Source organism: Arachis hypogaea, chromosome 6 (genome assembly GCF_003086295.3).
Source record: "Arachis hypogaea cultivar Tifrunner chromosome 6, arahy.Tifrunner.gnm2.J5K5, whole genome shotgun sequence".
NCBI lineage: Eukaryota > Viridiplantae > Streptophyta > Magnoliopsida > Fabales > Fabaceae > Arachis > Arachis hypogaea.
Window position 1 is genome coordinate 86,850,781 of NC_092041.1, and position 22,924 is coordinate 86,873,704.

Genomic DNA, 22,924 nt, shown 5'->3' on the forward strand with positions numbered 1-22,924 from the left:
AAGTTTCATATATATAATATTTAAAATTATATATTTATAATAAGATATTTTTTATTTTTATTATTTTCAAGTATTTTTTATTGTTTTAGTTAAATTTTTTAATCTCTAACTCGACCAAATATATATATATATATATATATATATATATATATATATATGAAAAATTAATATACAAATGTCATAATATTTTTAAAATACTTTTATTTTTTTGTATTTATATGTTTTATATTTTTAATTATGTAAGTTATATTAGTTTAGGTCTTACTAATATAAATAAATATGTAATATGATAGGCATGTTTTAGAATTATATTATTTATTTTGTTTTTTAAAATAAAAAATTGAAAAAAATAAAAAATTAATATTTTCATGTATTATATATAATATTTTAAATAAATTATATTATATAATAATAATTTTTATAAAATTAGTTAGTTAATAAATTTTGAATATAATCATCTAATTATTTGTCAAGTAATATGAAATAAAATTTTAATTATTTTATATTTTTATGTTACAATTTAAAATTTTATTTTAATATAATTTTTTAATATCATAAAAATTTTTTGCATAATAATTAATCTTATTGAATAAAAAATACTCATATTTTTGTATTTATATGTTTTATATTTAATTATTTAAGAATAAAAAATTTTGTTACTATTTAAAGTATTGTGTATTAAAGTATTATCATTGAAAGTATTTATTTATGTACTAAGATATTCTGTATTTATTAAAGTCTATCAATGTTCTTCTTTGGGTATGTCTAAAACGAGCTCAACCATTATGTGCTTATTGAATGAGCCACACTTATATAGGCCATTAGATTTTATTAGATGAAAATTAAAGGCTAATATAAAACAAGAACATTGATGGACTCTAATAAATATAGAATATCCTAGTACATAAATAAATGCTTTTTTTGTGACTACATAAATAAATGCTTTAAATGGTAATACTTTAATACACAATACTTTAAACGGCAACAAAATCTTTTATTCTTAAATAATTAAATATAAAATATATGAGTATTTTTTATTTATTAAAATTAATTATTGCAAAAAAATTTTATAATATTAAAAAATTATATTAAAATAATATTTTAAACTATAACTAACATAAAAATATAAAATAATTAAAATTTTATTTTATATTACTTGACAAATAATTAGATTATTATATTTAAAGTTTATTAACTAACTAAGTTTATTAAATATATTATTATATAATATAATTTTTTATAAAAATATTTTAAAAATATAATTTATTTAAAATATTATATATAATACATGAAAATATTAACTTTTTATTTTTTTCAATTTTTTTAAAAAAACATAATAAATAATATAATTTTAAATACATACCTAAATAAAAAAGTTAATATTTTCATGTATTTTATATAACTTTTTAAATAAATTTTACTTTTACAAATATTTTGATAAAAAATTATATAATATAATAATATATTTAATAAAGTAATTAGTTAATAAATTTTAAATATAATAATCTAATTATTTGTCAAGTAATATAAAATAAATTTTAATTATTTTATATTTTTATATTATAGCTTAAAATATTATTTTAATATTATAAAAAATTTGCATAATAATTAATCTTAATGAATAAAAAAATTATATTTTTTGTATTTATTTAATTTATATTTTTTAGAACAAAAAGTTTCTACCTTTATATAGTAAAATATGTGATAATTTTCTTAATATATGTTAGGGGTGGCAAAACAGGTCGAGTCCATCGGGCCGACCCGCCGAACTCGCTAAAAAAGGTGGGTCGGACTAAGATTTGAAACCGGTCAAATTAAAAAATTTGCCAAACCCACAAAATTTTTATGCATAATTTTTTTATAATATTAAAAGATTATATAAAAATGATATTTTAAATAGTTATACTGTAATAGATTTAATATGTTTTCTGATTTTAATGTTATTATATAATTATAATTATTTAATATATAAAAAAATTACTAAATATTATATATATATATATATATAGGGGTGGCAAACGGGCCTAAACCCGCCGGGTCGGCCCGCATAACCCGCCAAAAAAAGCGGGTTGGGCTAAAAAATTGGGACCGCGTAACTCGCACCGCTTAAACCACGGATTTTGGCGGGACGGGCCGGGCTTATTATTTTTAGCAAGAGGTATTTTTACAATTTTTTTTTTTGCCAAAATCCAACTTCCCCCAACCTAACTTACAAGAGAATGAAGATGAAAATTGTGTGTTTTGGATTATATTTATTTTGTTTTAGAGACAATATTTATAATTATGTTTTAGATTATGTTTATTTTGCTTTGGGAACAATATTTATAATTATGTTTTGGATGAAAACTTAGTTTATATTTATATTTATTAGATATTTATAATTACAAAGACTTTAATATTTGTGAATATAAAAATTATAATTTGTTTATAACTTTTAGAAATTATAATAGTTAAAAGTAAAAAATATGAGAGATTTTTTTATGCCTTTATATATATTATTTAATAGTTAAAAGTAAAAAAAAAAAGAGGATATTTGACGGGCTATGCCTGCCGTTAGGCGGGGAGGGCTAGGATTTTTGGACCGCCTCACTAGGCGGGGCGGGGCGGGCTTCCTCGCTTGCCACCCCTATATATATATATATATATATATATATATATATATATATATATATATATATATATATATATATTAGGGGTGGCAATGCGGGCCGACTCGCCCCAACCCGTCCCGCCTCACCTAGGCCTGCATCTTAAGCGAGACGGGCCAGCCCGCCCCGCCAACTAAAGTTGGTACAAAATGCTAGTCATTTGACTTTTTTTTTGAAAAATAAAATTAATTAAAATTAACTAAAAGATAATAATTAAACAATTAATTACAAATAAAAAATAGTCAAATTATAATATAATTTTTTATTATTATTTTTAAAATTTTTAACTTCAATAAATTTGCTTAAAATAATTTTTGTCAATAGAACCATTTTTATTTTAAAAAATAAGTCACATAATTTAAACATATATACGAAATTTTAAAATAAAATAAATAAAGTCACATAATTAGAAGTTAGAACATATATACATAATTTAGCGAATTTTTTTAATTTGACAGGTTTCAAATTCTAACCCAACCCACATTTTTTAGCGAGTTCGGCGGGTCGGCCCGACGAATTCGACCGATTTTACCACCCCTAATATATATATATATAAAAGAAGATTATCACTTATTTTATTATATAAAGATAAAAAAAATTTATTTTAAAAAATATAAAATATAAATACAAAAAATATAAGTTTTTTATTCATTAAGATTAATTATTATATACAAATTTTTTTATAATATTAAAATGATATTTTAAACTACAACATAAAAATATAAAATAAATAAAGTTTATTTTATATTACTTGACAAATAATTAGTTTATTATATTTAAAATTTATTAACTAATTTCTTTGTTAAATATATTATTATATAATATAATTTTTTATCAAAATATTTGTAAAAGTAAAATTTATTTAAAACGTTATATATAATACATGAAAATATTAACTTTTTATTTAGGTATGTATTTAAAATTATATTATTTATTTTGTTTTTCTAAAAAATAAAAAAATAAAAAAATAATATTTTCATGTATTATATATAATATTCTAAATAAATTATTTTTTAAAAATATTTTTATAAAAAATCATATTATATAATAATATATTTAATAAAAGTAGTTAGTTAATAAATTTTGAATGTAATAATCTAATTATTTATCAAGTAATATAAAATAAATTTTAATGATTTTATAGTTTTATGTTACTATTTAAAATATTATTTTAATATAAATTTTTAATATTATTAAAAATTTTTGCATAATAATTAATTTTATTAAATAAAAAATACTCATATATTTTATATTTATATATTTTATATTTAGTTATTTAAGAATAAAAGATTTTGTTGCCATTTAAAGTATTGTGTATTAAAGTATTGCTATTTAAAGTATTTATTTATGTATTAGGATATTCTATATTTATTAGAGTCTATCAATGCTCTTGTTTTATATTAGCCTTTGATTTTCATCTAATAAAATCTAATGGTCTATATAAATGTGGCTCATTCAATAAGCACATAATGGTTGAGCTCGTTTTAGACAATCCCTTCTTCTTTCATATTAGCCTTTGATTGTCATCTAATCAAATCTAATGGTCTATATAAATGTGGCGCATCCAACAAGCACATAATTATTGTGCTCGTTTTAGACATACCCAATGTTATGTAATAATTTTAGAAATGAATAAATTTTTGTTTGGTTGAGTTTAAATTTTTTAGTCATATTATCTAATATGTCAAAATTATCCTTATTCATTCAAATTAAAATATTAATGACTAAAAATTAAATATAAAGCTAGTTAAATATTATTATTTTTTTACATTAATTTTTTTAATTTACAAAATATCTCTAATAATAAATTTACTAAAATACCCCTAATAATAAATATGTTTAGCTAAAATTATTATTGATTCTAATTTTTTTTTAAATTTACTAAAATACTCCTAATATCAAATATTTTTAGCTAAATTGTTTATTAATTCTAATTTTTTAAAATTTACTAAAATATCCTTAATATTAAATATGTTCAAATAAAATTATTATTGATTCTAAAATATCCTTAATGTTCAAATAAAATTATTATTGATTCTATTTTTTTAAAATTTACTTAAATATCCCCAATATCAAATATATTTAACTAAAATTATTATTAATTCTAAATTTTTTTAAATTATTAAAATATTTCTAATATCAAATAATAATTATTAAAATAATTATTACTAACATATTCATAATATTCCTATTATTATTGATTCTAATTTTTTTTAAATTTACTTAAATATCCCTAATATCAAATATGTTTAACTAAATTATTACTGATTTTAATTTTTTTAAATTTACTAAAATACCCTAATATCAAATATCTTTAGTTAAATTATTATTGATTCTAAATTTCACTTAATAACAATATGCTTAATTAAAATGATTACTTTTTTACATTTTGAATTTACAAAAATACTTCTAATAAAAAATTTACTAAAATACCCTTAATAAAAATATGTTTAATTAAAATTATTGTCGATTCTAATCTTTTCAAATTTACTAAAATACCCCTAATAACAAATATCTTTAATTAAAATTAACATTATCACAATTAAATTTACTAAAAAAGAATTACTATGAACCAAATAGAAGTTACAAAGAAGTCTCAAAAGTAAAAAATTACTTGCACTAATAAGTATACATGCACAACTCTTATACAAGAATACAAACACATCAACAAAATAAAATCAATGTTATGATAGATAGCCTCACACATAGAAAAATGATTACAATTATCGAGCGTTATGTCTTCTCCTCCATTGGTTCCACATTTTTTGTGTAAGTTGATCTCTTCATCTACCCCAAACATCACTCGTCTTAATATGGTGGATCGTCTCACCATCTACTCCAAGTATATTTTGATCTTCTATCTCATCAATAGGATCCACAACCATCACTCTTCTAATATGATTATGCAAAATGCAACAAGCAGTTATAATTCTTCCTTGAGTCTTAACATGATAAAATGATCTTCCCCTTAAAATTCTCCATCTTGCTTTCAATACTCCAAATGCCCTTTCAATGACATTTCTAGCTTGTGAGTGTTTCATATTAAAAAACTCTTAAGCTATACTGGGTTGATTAGGTGGATTAAACTTACTCAAATGATATTTTTGTCATCTATAAGGTGTCAAAAATCCTTCACAATTCATATATCCAGCATCACATAAGTAGTAATGACCTAGTGTGACATATAAAATTGAACAAAATTAATGAAAGATCAAATAGTTACTTTGATAACATACTAAAGTCTCAATAAAAATACCTTGGGGAACACTAAACCCGTTTCGAAATAGTGCATCTCGTAATACCCTAGAATCCGCAGCTGAACCCTCCCAACCCGCTAGTGCATAGATAAATTGCATATCAAGAGCAACCACTCCAAGCACATTGGTTGTTATGTCACCTTTTCTGTTTCGATATCTAGGCTTATTAGCCTCAAGGACATTGACTTTGATATGAGTACCATTTAAGACTCTTAGACAATTCTAAAATTCAAAAAATGAGGTCAATTAACTCAATTCTAAAGCACACCAAGCATATTAGGTTTAATAACATTAGCAAGATAAATTATCTTGAACCATTTCCATCATTCATCCATTCTATCTTGACTAAATGGTTGAGGTTTTTTCAGTAAGAGATTATGACATCTCAAAATAGCAAGCAATATATCATTAAATCGCCTACTAATTGTTTCTTCAGATCTCACAAATTGTCTCTTTATTACTCTAATTTTGACGTCATGTGCTATAATATGTAAAAACATGGCAACCATTTCTTCCACACCTATATTCCTACTTGGTTCTAACCTTCCAACCCTTTTAAGCATATTACACAATGCATGAAAGACACATCTATCCATTCTTGTATTTTCTATATATGCTAGATCACTAAAATAAATAATCCTATCAACACTAACATCTCTTATTATTTGTCTACTATAATTATAATTCCATTTTCTTTTCTTTTTTTTTTCAATTGCAATATAATCAAAACATAACAAATCATTAACAACTAAACCATAAGGTCATTCATTAATTCGAAATGTAAAATCAAGCAGGTAATAACTTTCATCTTTTGTTTGGAATCCATTTTGCGAAAAAATATTAAAATATTTAGCTAAGAGACTTAACTATTTATTTATTCTATGTAAACTTTTTCTATCATTTAAAAATAAAATTAATAGCCATACTTCAAATTTATTCGAAATATTTAGCTTATTGCATAAATCATAATTTAAAGCTAAGCAATAAAATCAGACTATAAAGATATACATTCAACACTTAACTTTCCTTTAATTTGATTTCAGAATTTCAATTTGACTTATTATTATGTTAAAATTTTTTATATTTTATTTTTCTGCCTTTATTAATATGTAGTAGAAGTTAAAATGGTTCTATCTAAGAACTATCTAAAGAAGAATGAAGGCAACCCTATCATCAAGAAGATTAAATATGTATCCCATTAAAAGTATAACTTTCTGCGGTGAACACAAGAGGGACATAGATCAAATTCAAGGACACATTATTTTGATAATTTATTTTGATAGATCAACTCCAGTATTTAGAATTTCAACCAAATATCTAATGCCAAACCAACATTACATATTTTTCGAAGAGTGTACTCATTAGTCATGATATAGCAAGTAACAAATGATACTTGCACTATTTTATTGTACACCTTATGTGAACATCTTAAAGCAATTTTTCTCTCTTCTTAACTTTCACTTTCAAATTTAAAAATGGAAGGTGTACACATAATGTGTACACAAGAGTAATACATATAAAGTGGCTTTTAAATTTTTCTACATTATCACTTGAATACTTGATATTCATAAAACAAAACATACTTCTTCAAAATATATATAAAGTGGCTTTTTATTTGCTCAAACATTTATTTTGTTAAGAAATGATTAATATGAATAGAATGGAACTCTTTAAATAGCAGTAAAGTCATATGTATAGCTCAGAGATGGAAGTAAATGAAATCATAAAAAAAAAGGGAAAAAACAAGTAATGTTTTACCGGATATGCAAAATGTTGCCATTCACGTTTATATAGATATGCAATTCACGAAAAGTAATGCTTTTGTTTAAATAATTCAAGTTTATATAAACTCAACGGCCTCTAATTATTTAAATAGAATCACTCCTATGACAGAGACATGTGATGAAACCAAAAAGAATCAAAAGCAAACTCAAACAAAAGCAAGCTCAAAAGCCATTGAAATTTCTTCTACCATACAAATAAAAAAAATCAAAATTTATCATTTTCTGCAATGAAATTATAAAAGCTATATCCAAGTTACCAGTCTAACAAACTGATTATACTTTATAAAAAAAAGACTATTCATAAGATGGTCTAAAATAGACAATTAGATTTACACATTCTAAGAAAAATTTGAGTATATAATTAAATAAGTGTTGTCATCAATTTATTCACAAACAAAGAATCTGTAATATCTAGTATAAGAAACATAAAGCCACAAAGCAGAAGAGGGCATCTCATTTGCTCTTTCAAAAAATCACAGTAACTTTATACTAAAAGAACGATCAACAAAATTAAAAGAAAATAAATTAAAAATATTACAATGTGAAACAACATCGGAAAACTTAATACAATACTATCAACTACTAAGCTCAATTTAAGAAAAGCACTTGAAAATGGTTTAAAATTGCAATTCAAAACTACAATTGCAAACTGAATTTGCCAACACACACTCAACTACAATCCCAATAACAATAATAAAATTATCTGATAAGTTCCATGGTTTTGTTTTCATCAATAGCAACAACTCTGAATACCAATATATATAGTCAAGCATATACATTCATAAATGAATAATTGAATTTATATAAGGATTAGTGATTGCACATTATCAAGAACAGGATATCAGTAATATCACTAACTACATAATAATACAGAAATACAATTGAATGTGAAATTTGGAAATTTGGAAATACATTTGTCTCACTAGCCATAAATTCAAGCAGCTACAATGCCCCCTCTAACAGTAACAGACATCAATGTGAAATTTGGAAATTTAGACCTACTAGTAAAATTCTTTCTCTATTGTATTGACTAGTTGGGTCAGTGGAGTATGACAAAATGGGTGAAATTCCTGTATTTATTTACTCTGTACTAAACTTCATTCTCATCCAACTAGAATATTTTGTTTCATAATGGAAACTACTTACATTGCAAAGTTTAAAAAATTGATTAATATCTTTTCATTAATTCATCAAAATCGATGACAGCAAGCTTAAACTCTTTATTTGAGGCAAATCATCAAACATGTTGTTTGCATGCAACATAATCACAAAGGACATCTAAGAAATCAAGAAAAATAAAAAATAACCAATCAAATTAGCAGTTTATTGCAGAAAATTAGTGTAATATGATGTAGAAAGCATAAAAAAAATCCAACCTTAATGATAGATTCGAAGAGAATTCAAAGAGAATTCGCAGAGAGAAGCAATGCGAACATGAACTCGAAGAAGAGGATACCAGTCTTCTGTTTAGGATAACAGTGGCGCCGGCGAGGAGGGAGAGGGGCGAGGGAGACGACATAAACAGGAAGCATAACTCGAGCAGAGATGGAGGCGAGAGATGCGCAAGCAACCGAGCTTAGACGAAGCAGAGAGGCCATAGCACGAGCACGAACACGCGAATACGAACGGAGGTGAGATGTGATGATGAACACGAACTCGAACGGTTGATAGTGAATCTTCCTTCTAGAATAAGGAGCTCTGTGGTCGTGTGAATCCAGATCAGCGGCGAGGCGGCACCGACGTCAGTGGAGCCTCCATGAATTTGGGGAAAACTGGCTAGGGTTTCGTTTTCATGGAGGAGTTACTCTACTAGGGTTTGGTTTTTTGTGAAATGAATGAAAAATCTAAAGAAAGTGGATTAGAGGTGACGAGCATTTTAGTCTTTTTACATTGTTATACACATTCTATTCCCATTGAAATTAAAGATAACCATGGGGAAGATGGAAATTAAATTGGTGGTAATTGAATTCCTTAAAATAAAACATACCCAAGAATAATTTTTTAAACCTTGAACCAAATATGGGAATAAGATATTTCCATCTCAAAATTTCTGGAAATACACTTGTATTTTCTCCAACCACACACACCCTAAAAGTTCCATCATTGCCCAGTCATAGCTGGGATTCGAACCTGGGATGTGACTTCTATCGGCCACGTTCCGGAGGATTTCTACTTTGTCAATTAGTCTTGAAAAAAAAAGCCAAAAAAATTGATTATAAAATTAATTTGATTTTTGTATTATTTTTTTGGGGGGAACGTTTTGGTATTATTCTTGAAGATAGGTATTTTGTTGATTTGTAGTAAATCGATGGTGGTTTGATTTTAATGGTTTGGGAGCGAAACCAACTCCTCTTTTACAGGTACCAATTTTCTATAAGTGCATCAAAGTGTCTTCGATTAGACAAGTATTGAAATAACAAGTAAGTAAACACTTGTAACGGAATAAAATAAGTTAAAAACAGTAAATTCGAAAAAGTGAATTGACTGAAATCGGAAAGATTGCGTTGAAATTAAAAGAAAGTAGTAAAGATGACTTCGAGTGGGTCAAAGGGCTTTTGACAGGAAAATTAAAAGTACTGGAATGTAAATTGCATTCAAAAGTTAAATCATTACTTGAAACATAAATTTGCTTGAAAAGGTAAAGTTTACAGAAAGTTAAATTGAAAAGATAAAGACATGTGGAAAGAATCCTACAGATAATTGACTCGAAGCAGACTCAGAAAGTCTCTAGGGATATGAGTATGTGAGTAATTTCTGAAGCAAAGTTCCAACCCTTATTCCCTAAAACTTTCTAATATTTATAGTCTACTTTTGTAACCGACTATCAATTACATGGTGCTGTCTTGAATGCGCACTGCTTGGTAACCGTTCCCTCTCTTTTGCTAATGAAATGTTACCCATCAATTCCTCACGTGGTAAAAGCCCTCAACTTCTCCACCTATGTAATCATTCGATCTCTTATTCGAACAATTATTCGATTTCTCATTCGAATACTTTATTTGATCAGACCCGTTCGATTTAAGAAGGAATCCAAATAAAGTCCATGACAAGCAACTCCCAACTAATGCCTATACGTGCACCTTTTTCAACATCTACTTCCCTTCTGATTATTTTTTCAATACTTTGAATTAGCATCACCTAATCGAAAATATTTTTCGATTAACAAATCACCCTCTTGGATTAATGTGTTTGTCTTCAAAATCATTTTTGAAAGATAAAGCAAGTAATCCAAATTCAAAACTTTAATTTCCTGAGTCAGTAATAATTACCATTTAACTTCCCATTAATACTGACCCGTTCGACACGTTTTTCGTGACTCGCTCTTTCTCTCTCTCCACCACTTCGTCTTCTTCGTGAAATTACCTCTTTTTCCTTTGAGTTCCATTTGCGATAATGGCTACTGTAAAATTCCCTTTAAATTCGACACTTCTATTTTTTGTCAAACTTTTTCGAACTGTTATTCTCTATATTCCTTTTGCATCCATCTTTTACGCAACCATTATTCTTCGATCCCCAAACTTCACTTTTCTCTATTTTGTAATGGCTTCTTCATCATCTCATGCTGCTACTCAAGACAAGGCCAAAGGCCCCCGCAGTGGAACCACCGGCTCCACCAGCTCTTCATATATTAAATCAAGTCAATGATGAAGTCATTGACGATCCTCAATTTCAAGTCAATGATAACAGAATCCTGATCCCTTTTACAGTGGGTGGAGATCTTCTTTGTTTCCTTGGGCCTGTCGGAACCCTGGAAAGGGCAAACAAGAAGCTACCTTTCTTCCCCAGTGCTCAGAGAGAAGATTTATTAATCAATCAAGCCCTTGACATCTCTTTCTTCATCAATCAGAAGCCTTTCAGGAACAATCCAAAGATTAATCTTTGCGGGACCGACTTCACGGCCTGGCTTCAACGCTTTGCCCCTACAAAGAGCGCTGCTTGGGGGGACTCTAGGCAAGGGTGAGCACGAGTTGGTTTGGTTCGAGTTCATGGTAAAATTAGAACCAAACCGATCAAAATATAATTGATTCGGTTTGGTTCAGATTTGTGTTTTTTTTTTATATGTACCCGAACCAAACCAACCCGATTAAGAACAGATTGGTTCGGTTCGGGTAATTGGATACCCGATGACTTTGAAATTCATAAAAAAACCAAATTTTTATCTTAAAAATTTAACAAGTACAATAAACATGTAATATCAATAGAAATAATCCAAACATGTTAAATATCAAATACATTAAAAACTAAACTCATTAAAATCCAAACATATTAATAGTGAATAATCTTTGTCTAATGAAAAAGTCATATATATATTTTTTATTTTTTTATTTAATTAATATATGATCGGATCTGTGAGTTGGTTCAGGTTCTGCACCCTTAGAACCGATACCGAACCAATCACTAATAAAGACCATCGGTTTGGTTTGGGTTGGACCCGATTACCCGTTGGTTCCAGAACCAATTTAATTGGTTTGGTTCAGGTTTAGACAGGTAATCGGGTACCTGCTACCTATGCTCACCCCTAGGCCTCTAGGGATTCAAGAACTCCTAAAGCTTTCCCGCTTCTCACCTTCAACACTCCCTTGGATGATTGGAGCTGTAACCTGTTTTTGGAACAGGACAACCAACAATTTCCACCTCTCTTGTGTGGAATGATTGGTATGTCTCTTTTGGATGTAGCCGCTATTACAGGGCTCCCAATAAATTCTCCAGACTGCACTTTTGACATGCAACCCAAACACCAATACAACATTGCCTCTACCAATTCCTATAGTGAATTTATTGCTCATCACATGGGTAAGGAGGAAACTACTATTACAGACGATGAGCATGTGGTCTTTCTATTTTATTGGCTAAATGCAATCGTTTTCTGCTCCCGAAGTATCCAAATGTCAAAGTTTTTCCATCCTCTGGCTGCTTTGCTTCATGAAGGAAATAATCTTAATTTGGCCAAGCTTCTTCTAGGGCATGTTTATGAAGAGCTTGGTTAATTTGTAGTCTCTGAAACAATTATTTGATAAGTACATGTGGCCCTTTCTGGCTTCTCCAACTATGGCTTAATGCCATTTCGAAAAGTATATAACAAAGCCTGGAGTTGGTGCTACCGATAAACAGCACATCGAAGGCTTTTGATTGGCTAATTATAAGCCAAATTTCCCGAATACACAGTTAGATGAAGGTCGATTTTGGGCTGTCTTCTCTCTCTTCCATTCTTGTAAAGACTTTTATAATGAAAACCTCAATTTCGCCCTCTCTTTGCGTCAAAAAATTGTGGTCCTGCATGGCTCCACCGCTTGCTTTTTTCACATGATGCTGAGGAAAATGAACTGGCTAATCGAAATTGGGCGAATTTGCTGGCCGTTCAAGTAATTCCTACAGGGCTGCCTCAGCACAAAAAAGAAAAGTTCAAGATAACCCTATATGCTCCTCATTTCGCAACCAGGCAACTTGGCTTCTCACAGGCCATTCAAACTCTCTTCCTCGAAACAACAAGCCATTTTGCCACATCACTCTGACTTCTCAAAGTGAACTTGATTTCTGCCTCTTAAAAAATCAACAACAAAGGGAGCATTTCAATTTCCTCATTTATGATCGCATTTCATAATTCACCAAGTCTTGTTTTGAATGATGGACTGCTTACTACTCTAGGTATAGTCGTACTTTAGAGGAAATCCAGCAATCTGCCATTCAAATAGCCCACACTGCTGAAGGTTCCCCTAAAAAGTCTCAAAAAAGAAAGGCTAACACCACAGCCTCCTCACGACAACCACAACACAAGAGTCGAAGGACTTCCACCAGGACTTCTAGAAGGGTAACTATTTCTACACATACCCATGCACTTTAAATTGAAATATTCTGAAAATCACATTTACTTAACAACTCTTTATTTTGATTTTTCCATCAGTTACGGTTGCAACCGTCAAGTGAGAGCTCTGATGGAAGTGAGCAATTGATGAGCGGATAATTTATACGCTTTTTGGCATTGTTTTTAGTATGTTTTTAGTATATTTTAGTTAGTTTTTATTATATTTTTATTACTTTTTAGTTAAAATTCACTTTTCTGGACTTTACTATGAGTTTGTGTGTTTTTCTGTGATTTTAGGTATTTTCTGGCTGAAATTGAGGGACCTGAGCAAAAATCTGATTCAGAGGCTGAAAAGGACTGCAGATGCTGTTGGATTCTGACCTCCCTGCACTCAAAGTGGATTTTTTGGAGCTACAGAAGCCTTATTGGTGCGCTCTCAATTGCGTTGGAAAGTAGACATCCTGGGCTTTCCAGAAATGTATAATAGTCCATAATTTGCCCGAGATTTGATGGCCCAAACAGGCGTTCCAAATCAGCTCAAGAATTCTGGCGTAAAACGCCGGAACTGGCACAAGAATGGGAGTTAAACGCCCAAACTGGCACAAAAGCTGGCGTTTAACTCCAAGAGAAGTCTCTACATATGAAAGCTTCAATGCTCAACCCAAGCACACACCAAGTGGGTCCGGAAGTGAATTTTTATGTCATTTACTCATCTTTGTAAACCTTAGGCTACCAGTTCTCTACAAATAGGACCTTTTACTATTGTATTTTCATCTTTTGATCACTTGAATCTTTTGATTATGTTTTTATGATTGAACCCTCTTTGGGAGGCTGGCCATTCGGCCATGCCTAGACCTTGTTCTTATGTATTTTCAACGGTGGAGTTTCTACACACCATAGATTAAGGTGTGGAGCTCTGCTGTACCTCGAGTATCAATGCAATTACTATTGTTCTTCTATTCAATTCAGCTTATTCTTGTTCTAAGATATCACTTATTCCTCAACTTGATGAATGTGATGATCCGTGACACTCATCATCATTCTCACCTATGAACGTGTGCCTGACAACCACCTCCGTTCTACCTTAGATTGAGTGAATATCTCTTGGATTCTTTAATCAGAATCTTCATGGTATAAGCTAGAATTGATGGCAGCATTCAAGAGAATCCGGAAGGTCTAAACCTTGTCTGTGGTATTCTGAGTAGGATTCAAGGATTGAATGAATGTGACGAGCTTCAAACTTGCGATTGTGGGGCATTAGTGACAGACGCAAAAGAATCACTGGATTCTATTCCGACATGATCGAGAACCGATAGCTGAATAGCCGTGCTGTGATAGAGCGTGTTGAACATTTTCACTGAGGGGACGGGACTGTAGCCATTGACAATGGTGATGCCCAACATACAGCTTGCCATGGAAAGGAGTAAGAAGGATTGGATGAAGACAGTAGGAAAGCAGAGAGACGGAAGGGACAAAGCATCTTCATACGCTTATCTGAAATTCTCACCAATGAATTACATAAGTATCTCTATCTTTATTTTATGCTTTATTCATAAATCATTCATAACCATTTGAATCTACCTGACTGAGATTTACAAGATGACCATAGCTTGCTTCATACCAACAATCTCCGTGGGATCGACCCTTACTCGCGTAAGGTTTATTACTTGGACGACCCAGTGCACTTGCTGGTTAGTTGTGCGAAGTTGTGATAAAGAGTTGAGATTACAATTGAGCATACCATGTTGATGGCGCCATTGATGATCACAATTTTGTGCACCAAGTTTTTGGCGCCGTTGCCGGGGATTGTTTGAGTTTGGACAACTGACGGTTCATCTTGTTGCTTAGATTAGGTATTTTTCAGAATTTTTAAGAATGAATTCTAGTGTTTCAAGGTGATGTTCTTATCATCACCAAAGCTGATTGATCTTCATCAATTTAGCTCTTGAATGCAATGTCCTGCTGAAGCTTGGCTAGCCATGTCTAAAGGAATTTAGACTGAAGCTTTAGACTAACATTGCATGATTCCTGGAATTCTTATTAAAAATTTTGAATCTCTTTATTTTCTTCTCCATATAATTTTCGAAAAATCCAAAAAAATTACAAAATCATAAAAACTAAAAATATTTTATGTTTCTTGTTTGAGTCTAGTGTCTCATTTTAAGTTTGGTGTCAATTGCATGTTTCTGTTTTTCTTGCATTTTTCGAATTCATTCACGTGTCTTCATTGATCTTCAAGTTGTTCTTGATGATTTCCTTGCTCTGATCTTTAAATTCTCTTGTCTTGAGTGTTTTGTTGTTTCTCATATGCATTCTCAACTTGTTAGTGTCAGTAGTATACAAACTTCTAAGTTTGGTGTCTTGCATGTATTGTTTATTTGATCTTAGTTTCATTTTGATTATTCCTCATTATTAAAAATGCAAAAAATTTTTAATTTGTGCCTTTTCAAGTCAATAATACAGAGAATTGAAGATTCAGAACATACAGCAGAGGAATTACACAGAAAAAGCTGGGCGTTCAAAATGCCCAGTGAGGAAGGAAAATTGGCGTTTAAACGCCAGCCAGGGTGCCTGGCTGGGCGTTTAACGCCCAAAAGGGTAGCATTTTGGGCGTTAAACGCCAGAATAGATACCATTCTGGGCGTTTAATGCCAGGATGGCACAAGAGGGAAGATTTTGTTTTTAATTCAAATTTTTTTCAAGTTTTCATAATTTTTCAAAATCAAATCTTTTTCAAATCATCTTTTCAATCATATATTTTCAAAATCAATTTCTTTCATTTTTCAAAAATACTTGCTAACAATTAATGATTTGATTCAACATTTCAAGTATGTTGGCTTTTCTGTTGAGAAAGGTTTAATATTTGAATCATATCTTTTCTTGTTAGCCAAGTCATTAATTTTAAAAGTCATATCTTTTTAAATTGTTTTTCAATCATATCTTTTCAATCATATCTTTTTTAAACCGTAACTTTTCAATCATATCCTTTTAATCACATATTTTTCAAAATAGTTTTCAATCATATCTTTTTGATTTCTAATTTCAAAATCTTTTTCAAAAATCAATTTATTTCCCTCCCAATCATATTTTTCGAAAATCATTCTTCAATTTTTCAAAATGTTTTTAAAATCTTTTTAATTTATTTTCGAAAATTTCTTCCCCTCTTCTCACATCCTTCTATTTATGGACTAACACTCCTCCACCATCAACAATTCGAACTCCATCTCTCTTGATAAGTTCGAATTCTTCTACCTTCTCTTTCTATTTTTCTTTTCCTCTGACACCTCAAGGAATCTCTATACTGTGACACAGAGGATTCCATACTTTCTTGTTCTCTTCTCTTTCATATGAGCAGGAGCAAAGACAAAAGCATTCTTGTTGAGGCTGACCCTGAACCTGAAAGGACCTTGAAGCGAAAGCTAAGAGAAGCTAAAGCACAACCCTCTGTAGAGGACCTAACAGAATTCTTCAAAGAAGAAGACATGGCGGCCGAAAACAACAACAATGCCAACAATGCAAGGAAGGTGCTGGGTGACTTTACTGCACCTACTCCTGACTTCTATGGGAGAAGCATCTCTATCCCTGCCATTGGAGCAAACAACTTTGAGCTTAAGCCTCAATTAGTTTCTCTAATGCAACAGAATTTCAAGTTCCTTGGACTTCCATTAGAAGATCCTCATCAGTTTTTAGCTGAATTCGTGTAAATCTGTGACACTGTCAAGACTAATGGGGTTGACCCTGAGGTCTACAGACTTATGCTATTCCCTTTTGCTGTAAGAGACAGAGCTAGGATATGGTTGGACTCACAACTTAAAAGAAAGCCTGAACTCTTGGGAGAAGCTAGTCAATGCCTTCTTGGCAAAGTTCTTTCCACCTCAAAAATTGAGTAAGCTTAGAGTGGAAGTCCAAACCTTCGGACAGAAGGAAGGTGAATCCCTCTATGAAGCTTGGGAAAGATACAAACAATTGATCAGAAAGTGTCCTTCTGACATGCTTTCTGAATGGAGCATCATAGGTATCTTCTATGATGGTCTGTCTGAACTGTCCAAGATGTCATTGGACAGCTCTGCTGGAGGATCTCTTCATCTGAAGAAGACACCTGCAGAAGCTCAAGAACTCATTGAAATGGTTGCAAATAAGCAATTCATGTACACTTCTGAAAGGAATCCTGTGAACAATGGGACGAATCAGAAGAATGGAGTTATTGAGATTGATACTCTGAATGCCATATTGGCTCAGAACAAAATATTGACCCAGCAAGTCAATATGATTTCTCAAAGTCTGTCTGGAATGCAAGTTGCACCAGGCAGTACTCAGGATGCTTCATCTGAAGAAGAAGCTTATGATCCTGAGAACCCTTCAATGGAAGAGGTGAATTACATGGGAGAACCCTATGGAAACACCTATAATCCTTCATGGAGAAATCACCCAAATCTCTTATGGAAGGATCAACAGAGACCTCAACAAGGTTTCAACAACAATAATGGTGGAAGAAACAGGTTTAGCAATGGCAAGCCTTTTCCATCATCTTCTCAGCAACAGACAGAGAATTCTAAGCAGAGCCATTCTGACTTAGCAACCATGGTCTCTGATCTAATCAAAACCACTCAAAGTTTCATGACTGAAACAAGGTCATCCATTAGAAACTTGGAGGCACAAGTGGGTCAGCTGAGTAAGAGAGTTACTGAACTCCCTCCTAGTACTCTTCCAAGCAATACAGAAGAGAATCCAAAGGGAGAGTGCAAGGCCATCAACATGGCCGAATTTGGAGAGGAGGAAGAGGAAATGATCGCCACTGAGGAAGACCTCATTGGACGTCCACTGGCCTCCAATGAGTTCCCTAATGACGAACCATGGGAATCTGAGGCTCACACTGAGACCATAGAGATTCTATTGGATTTACTTCTGCCATTCATGAGCTCTGATGAGTATTCTTCCTCTGAAGAGGACGAAGATATCACTGAAGAGCAAGTTGCTAAGTACCTTGGAGCAATCATGAAGCTAAATGACAAGTTATTTAGTAATGAGACTTGGGAGGATGAACCCCCTTTGCTCACCAAAGAACTGGATGACTTGACTAGGCAGAGATTACCTCAAAAGAGACAGGACCCTGGAAAGTTTTCAATACCTTGTACATTGGGCACCATGACCTTCAAGAAGGCTTTGTGTGACCTAGGGTCAAGCATAAACCTCATGCCTCTCTCTGTAATGGAGAAGCTAGGGATCTTTGAGGTGCAAGCTGCAAGAATCTCACTAGAGACGGCAGACAATTCAAGAAAACAAGCTTATTGACTTGTAGAGGATGTTCTGGTAAAAGTTGAAAACCATTACATCCCTGCTGATTTCATAGTCCTAGAGACTGGGAAGTGCATGGATGAATCCATCATCCTTGGCAGACCCTTCCTAGCCACAGCAAAGGCTGTGATTGACGTTGATAGAGGAGAATTGATCAAATGAATGAAGAATCCTTTGTGTTTAAGGCTCAAGGATATCCCTCTGTACACATGGAGAGGAAGCAAGAAGAGCTTCTCTTAAAACAGAGTCAAACAGAGCCCCCACAATCAAACTCTAAGTTTGGTGTTGGGAGGCCACAACAAAATTCTAAGTTTGGTGTTGAACCCCCACATTCAAACTCTAAGTTTGGTGTTGGGAGGTTCCAACATTGCTCTGAGTATCTGTGAGGCTCCATGAGGGCCCATTGTCAAGCTACTGACATTAAAGAAGCACAACAGCACACCCTGGAGGAAAGCTTGCTGGCGTTTAAACGCCAGTAAGGGCAGCAAATGGGCGTTTAACGCCCAGTCTGGCACCATTCTGGGTGTTTAACGCCAGAAAGGGGCACCAGACTGGCGTTAAACGCCAGGAAAGGGTAAGAAGCTGGCGTTAAATGCCAGAAATGGGCACCAGCCCGGCGTTTAATGCCAGAATTGGCAGAAGGAGCATTTTTGCTCGCCACTTGGTGCAGGGATAAATTTTCCTTGACACCTCAGGATCTGTGGACTCCACAAGATCCCCACCTACTCCACCACTCCCTCTCTTCTTCACCCATTCACCAATCACCTCAACACCTCTTCCCCAAAAACCCTTCACCTATCAAATTCCACTATTCTCTTCACCACTCACATCCATCCTTCATAAAACCCCACCTACCTCACCATTCAAATTCAGACCACTTTGCCTCCCAAACCCACCCATACATGACCGAACCCTACCCCTCTCTCCACCCCTATATAAACCCATCTTCACTCCTTCATTTTCACACAACCTAAACACTACTTCTCCCCTTAGCCGAACCACAAAGCCTCCTTCCTCTCCTCTATTTCTTCTTCTTCTACTCTATTCTTCCTTCTTTTACTCGAGGACGAGCAAACCTTCTAAGTTTGGTGTGGTAAAAGCATTGCTTTTTGTTTTTCCATAACCATTTATGGCGTCTAAGGCCGGAGAAACCTCTAGAAAGAAGAAAGGGAAGGCAAAAGCTTCCACCTCCGAGTCATGGGAGATGGAGAGATTCATCTCAAGGGTGCATCAAGACCACTTCTATGAAGTTGTGGCCATGAAGAAGGTGATCCCCGAGGTCCCTTTCAAACTCAAAAAGAGTGAATATCCAGAGATCCGACATGAGATCCGAAGAAGAGGTTGGGAAGTTCTTACCAACCCCATTCAACAAGTCGAAATCTTAATGGTTCAAGAGTTCTATGCTAATGCATGGATCACCAAGAACCATGATCAAAGTGTGAATCCAGACCCAAGGAATTGGCTTACAATGGTTCGGGGGAAATGCTTAGATTTTAGTCCGAAAAATGTAAGGTTGGCATTCAACTTGCCCATGATGCAAGGAGATGAACACCCTTACACTAGAAGGGTCAACTTTGATCAAAGGTTGGACCAAGTCCTCATAGACATTTGTGAAGAGGGCGCTCAATGGAAGAGAGATTCAAGAGGGAAGCCGGTTCAACTAAGAAGGCATGACCTCAAGCCCGTGGCTAGGGGATGGTTGGAGTTTATCCAACGCTCAATCATTCCCACTAGCAACCGGTCCGAAGTTACTATAGACCGGGCTATCATGATTCATAGCATCATGATTAGAGAGGAAGTAGAAGTTCATGAGGTTATATCCCAAGAACTTTATAAGGTGGCGGACAAGTCCTCTACCTTGGCAAGGTTAGCCTTCCCTCATCTCATTTGTCACATCTGTTATTCAGTCAGAATTGACATAGAGGGAGACACCCTCATTGATGAGGACAAGCCCGTCGCTAAGAAAAGGATGGAGCAAACAAGAGATCCCACTTATCATGAAATCCCTGAGATGCCTTAAGGGATGCACTTTCCTCCACAAAACTATTGGGAGCAAATCAACACTTCCCTAGGAGAATTGAGTTCCAACATGGGACAACTAAGGGTGGAGCACCAAGAACATTCCATTCTCCTCCATGAAATTAGAGAAGATCAAAGAATCATGAGAGAGGAGCAACAAAGGCAAGGAAGAGACATTGAGGAGCTCAAGCACTCCATAAGATCTTCAAGAGGAAGAACAAGCCGCCATCACAAAGGAGGACCCGTTCTTTAATCTCCTTGTTCTTTAATTTCCTGTTTTTCGAATTTTTATGCCTATATTTATCTATGTTTGTGTCTTATGATCATTAGTGTCTTAGTGTCTATGCTTTAAAGTTATGAATGTCCTATGAATCCATCACCTTTCTTAAATGAAAAATGTTCTTAATTGAAAAAGAGAAGAATTGCATGAATTTTGAATTTTAATTATAGATTAATTATTTTGATGTGGTGGCAATACTTTGACTTTTAAATGTATGCTTGAACAGTGCATATGTCTTTTGAATTTGTTGATTCATGAATATTGGCTCTTGAATGAATGATGAAAAAGGAGACATGTTACTGAGGATCTGAAAAATCATAAAAATGATTCTTGAAGCAAGAAAAAGCAATGAAAAAAAAAGAGAAAGAAAGAGAGGAAAAAGAAAAAGAAAAAAATAAAGTAATGATCTAAGGAAAAAAGAGTGTGCTTAAGAACCCTGGACACCTCTAATTGGGGACTCTAGCAAAGTTGAGTCAAAATCTGAAAAGGTTTACCCAGTTATGTGTCTGTGGCATGTATGTATCCGGTGGTAATACTGGAAGACAGAGTGCTTTGGACCACGGCCAAGACTCATAAAGAAGCTATGTTCAAGAATCATCATACTTAACTAGGAGAATCAATAACACTATCTGGATTCTGAGTTCCTAGAGAAGCCAATCATTCTGAATTTCAAAGGATAAAGTGAGATGCCAAAACTATTCAGAGGCAAAAAGCTAAAGCCCCGCTCATCTAATTAATACTGATCTTCATAGATATTTTTGGAATTTATTGCATATTCTCTTCTTTTTATCTTATTTGATTTTCAGTTGCTTGGGGACAAGCAACAATTTAAGTCTGTGTTGTGATGAGCGGATAATTTATACGCTTTTTGGCATCGTTTTTAGTATGTTTTTAGTATATTTTAGTTAGTTTTTATTATATTTTTATTAGTTTTTAGTTAAAATTCACTTTTCTGGACTTTACTATGAGTTTGTGTGTTTTTCTGTGATTTCAGGTAATTTCTGGCTGAAATTGAGGGACCTGAGCAAAAATCTGATTCAGAGGCTGAAAAGGACTGCAGATGCTGTTGGATTCTGACCTCCCTGCACTCGAAGTGGATTTTCTGGAGCTACAGAAGCCCAATTGGCGCGCTCTCAATTGCGTTGGAAAGTAGACATCCTGGGCTTTCCAGAAATGTATAATAGTCTATACTTTTTCAGAGATTTGATGGCCCAAACAGGCATTCCAAGTTAGCTCAAGAATTCTGGCGTAAAACGCCGAAACTGGCACAAGAATGGGAGTTAAACGCCCAAACTGGCACAATAGCTAGCGTTTAACTCCAAGAAAAGTCTCTACACATGAAAGCTTCAATGCTCAGCCCAAGCACACACCAAATGGGCCCGGAAGTGGATTTTTATGTCATTTACTCATCTTTTTAAACCCTAGGCTACTAGTTCTCTACAAATAGGACATTTTACTATTGTATTTTCGTCTTTTGATCACTTGAATCTTTTGATCATGTTTTTATGATTGAACTCTCTTTGGGAGGCTGGCCATCCGGCCATGCCTAGACCTTGTTCTTATGTATTTTCAACGGTGGAGTTTTTACACACCATAGATTAAGGTGTGGAGCTCTGCTGTACCTCGAGTATCAATGCAATTACTATTGTTCTTCTATTCAATTCAGCTTATTCTTGTTCTAAGATATCACTTGTTCCTCAACTTGATGAATGTGATGATCTGTGACACTTATCATCATTCTCACCTATGAACGTGTGCCTGACAACCACCTCCGTTCTACCTTAGATTGAGTGAATATCTCTTGGATTCCTTAATCAGAATCTTCATGGTATAAGCTA

At 32.5% G+C, this 22,924-nt stretch overlaps 1 long non-coding RNA gene and 1 other non-coding gene across 2 annotated transcripts; both read right to left on the bottom strand.

Annotated features, from left to right (window-relative positions):
* Positions 1-5,195: 5,195 nt before the first annotated feature.
* Positions 5,196-9,483, bottom strand: LOC112696838 (uncharacterized). Its single transcript, XR_003150947.2, has 4 exons — positions 9,066-9,483; positions 5,905-6,050; positions 5,740-5,820; positions 5,196-5,654 (listed from the first exon to the last, which is right to left on the bottom strand). It is a non-coding gene; the product is annotated as an uncharacterized lncRNA (long non-coding RNA).
* A 7,897-nt stretch (positions 9,484-17,380) lies between these two features.
* Positions 17,381-17,488, bottom strand: LOC112700317 (small nucleolar RNA R71). The gene has a single exon (XR_003153226.1). It is a non-coding gene; the product is annotated as a small nucleolar RNA R71 (small nucleolar RNA).
* Positions 17,489-22,924: the final 5,436 nt, after the last annotated feature.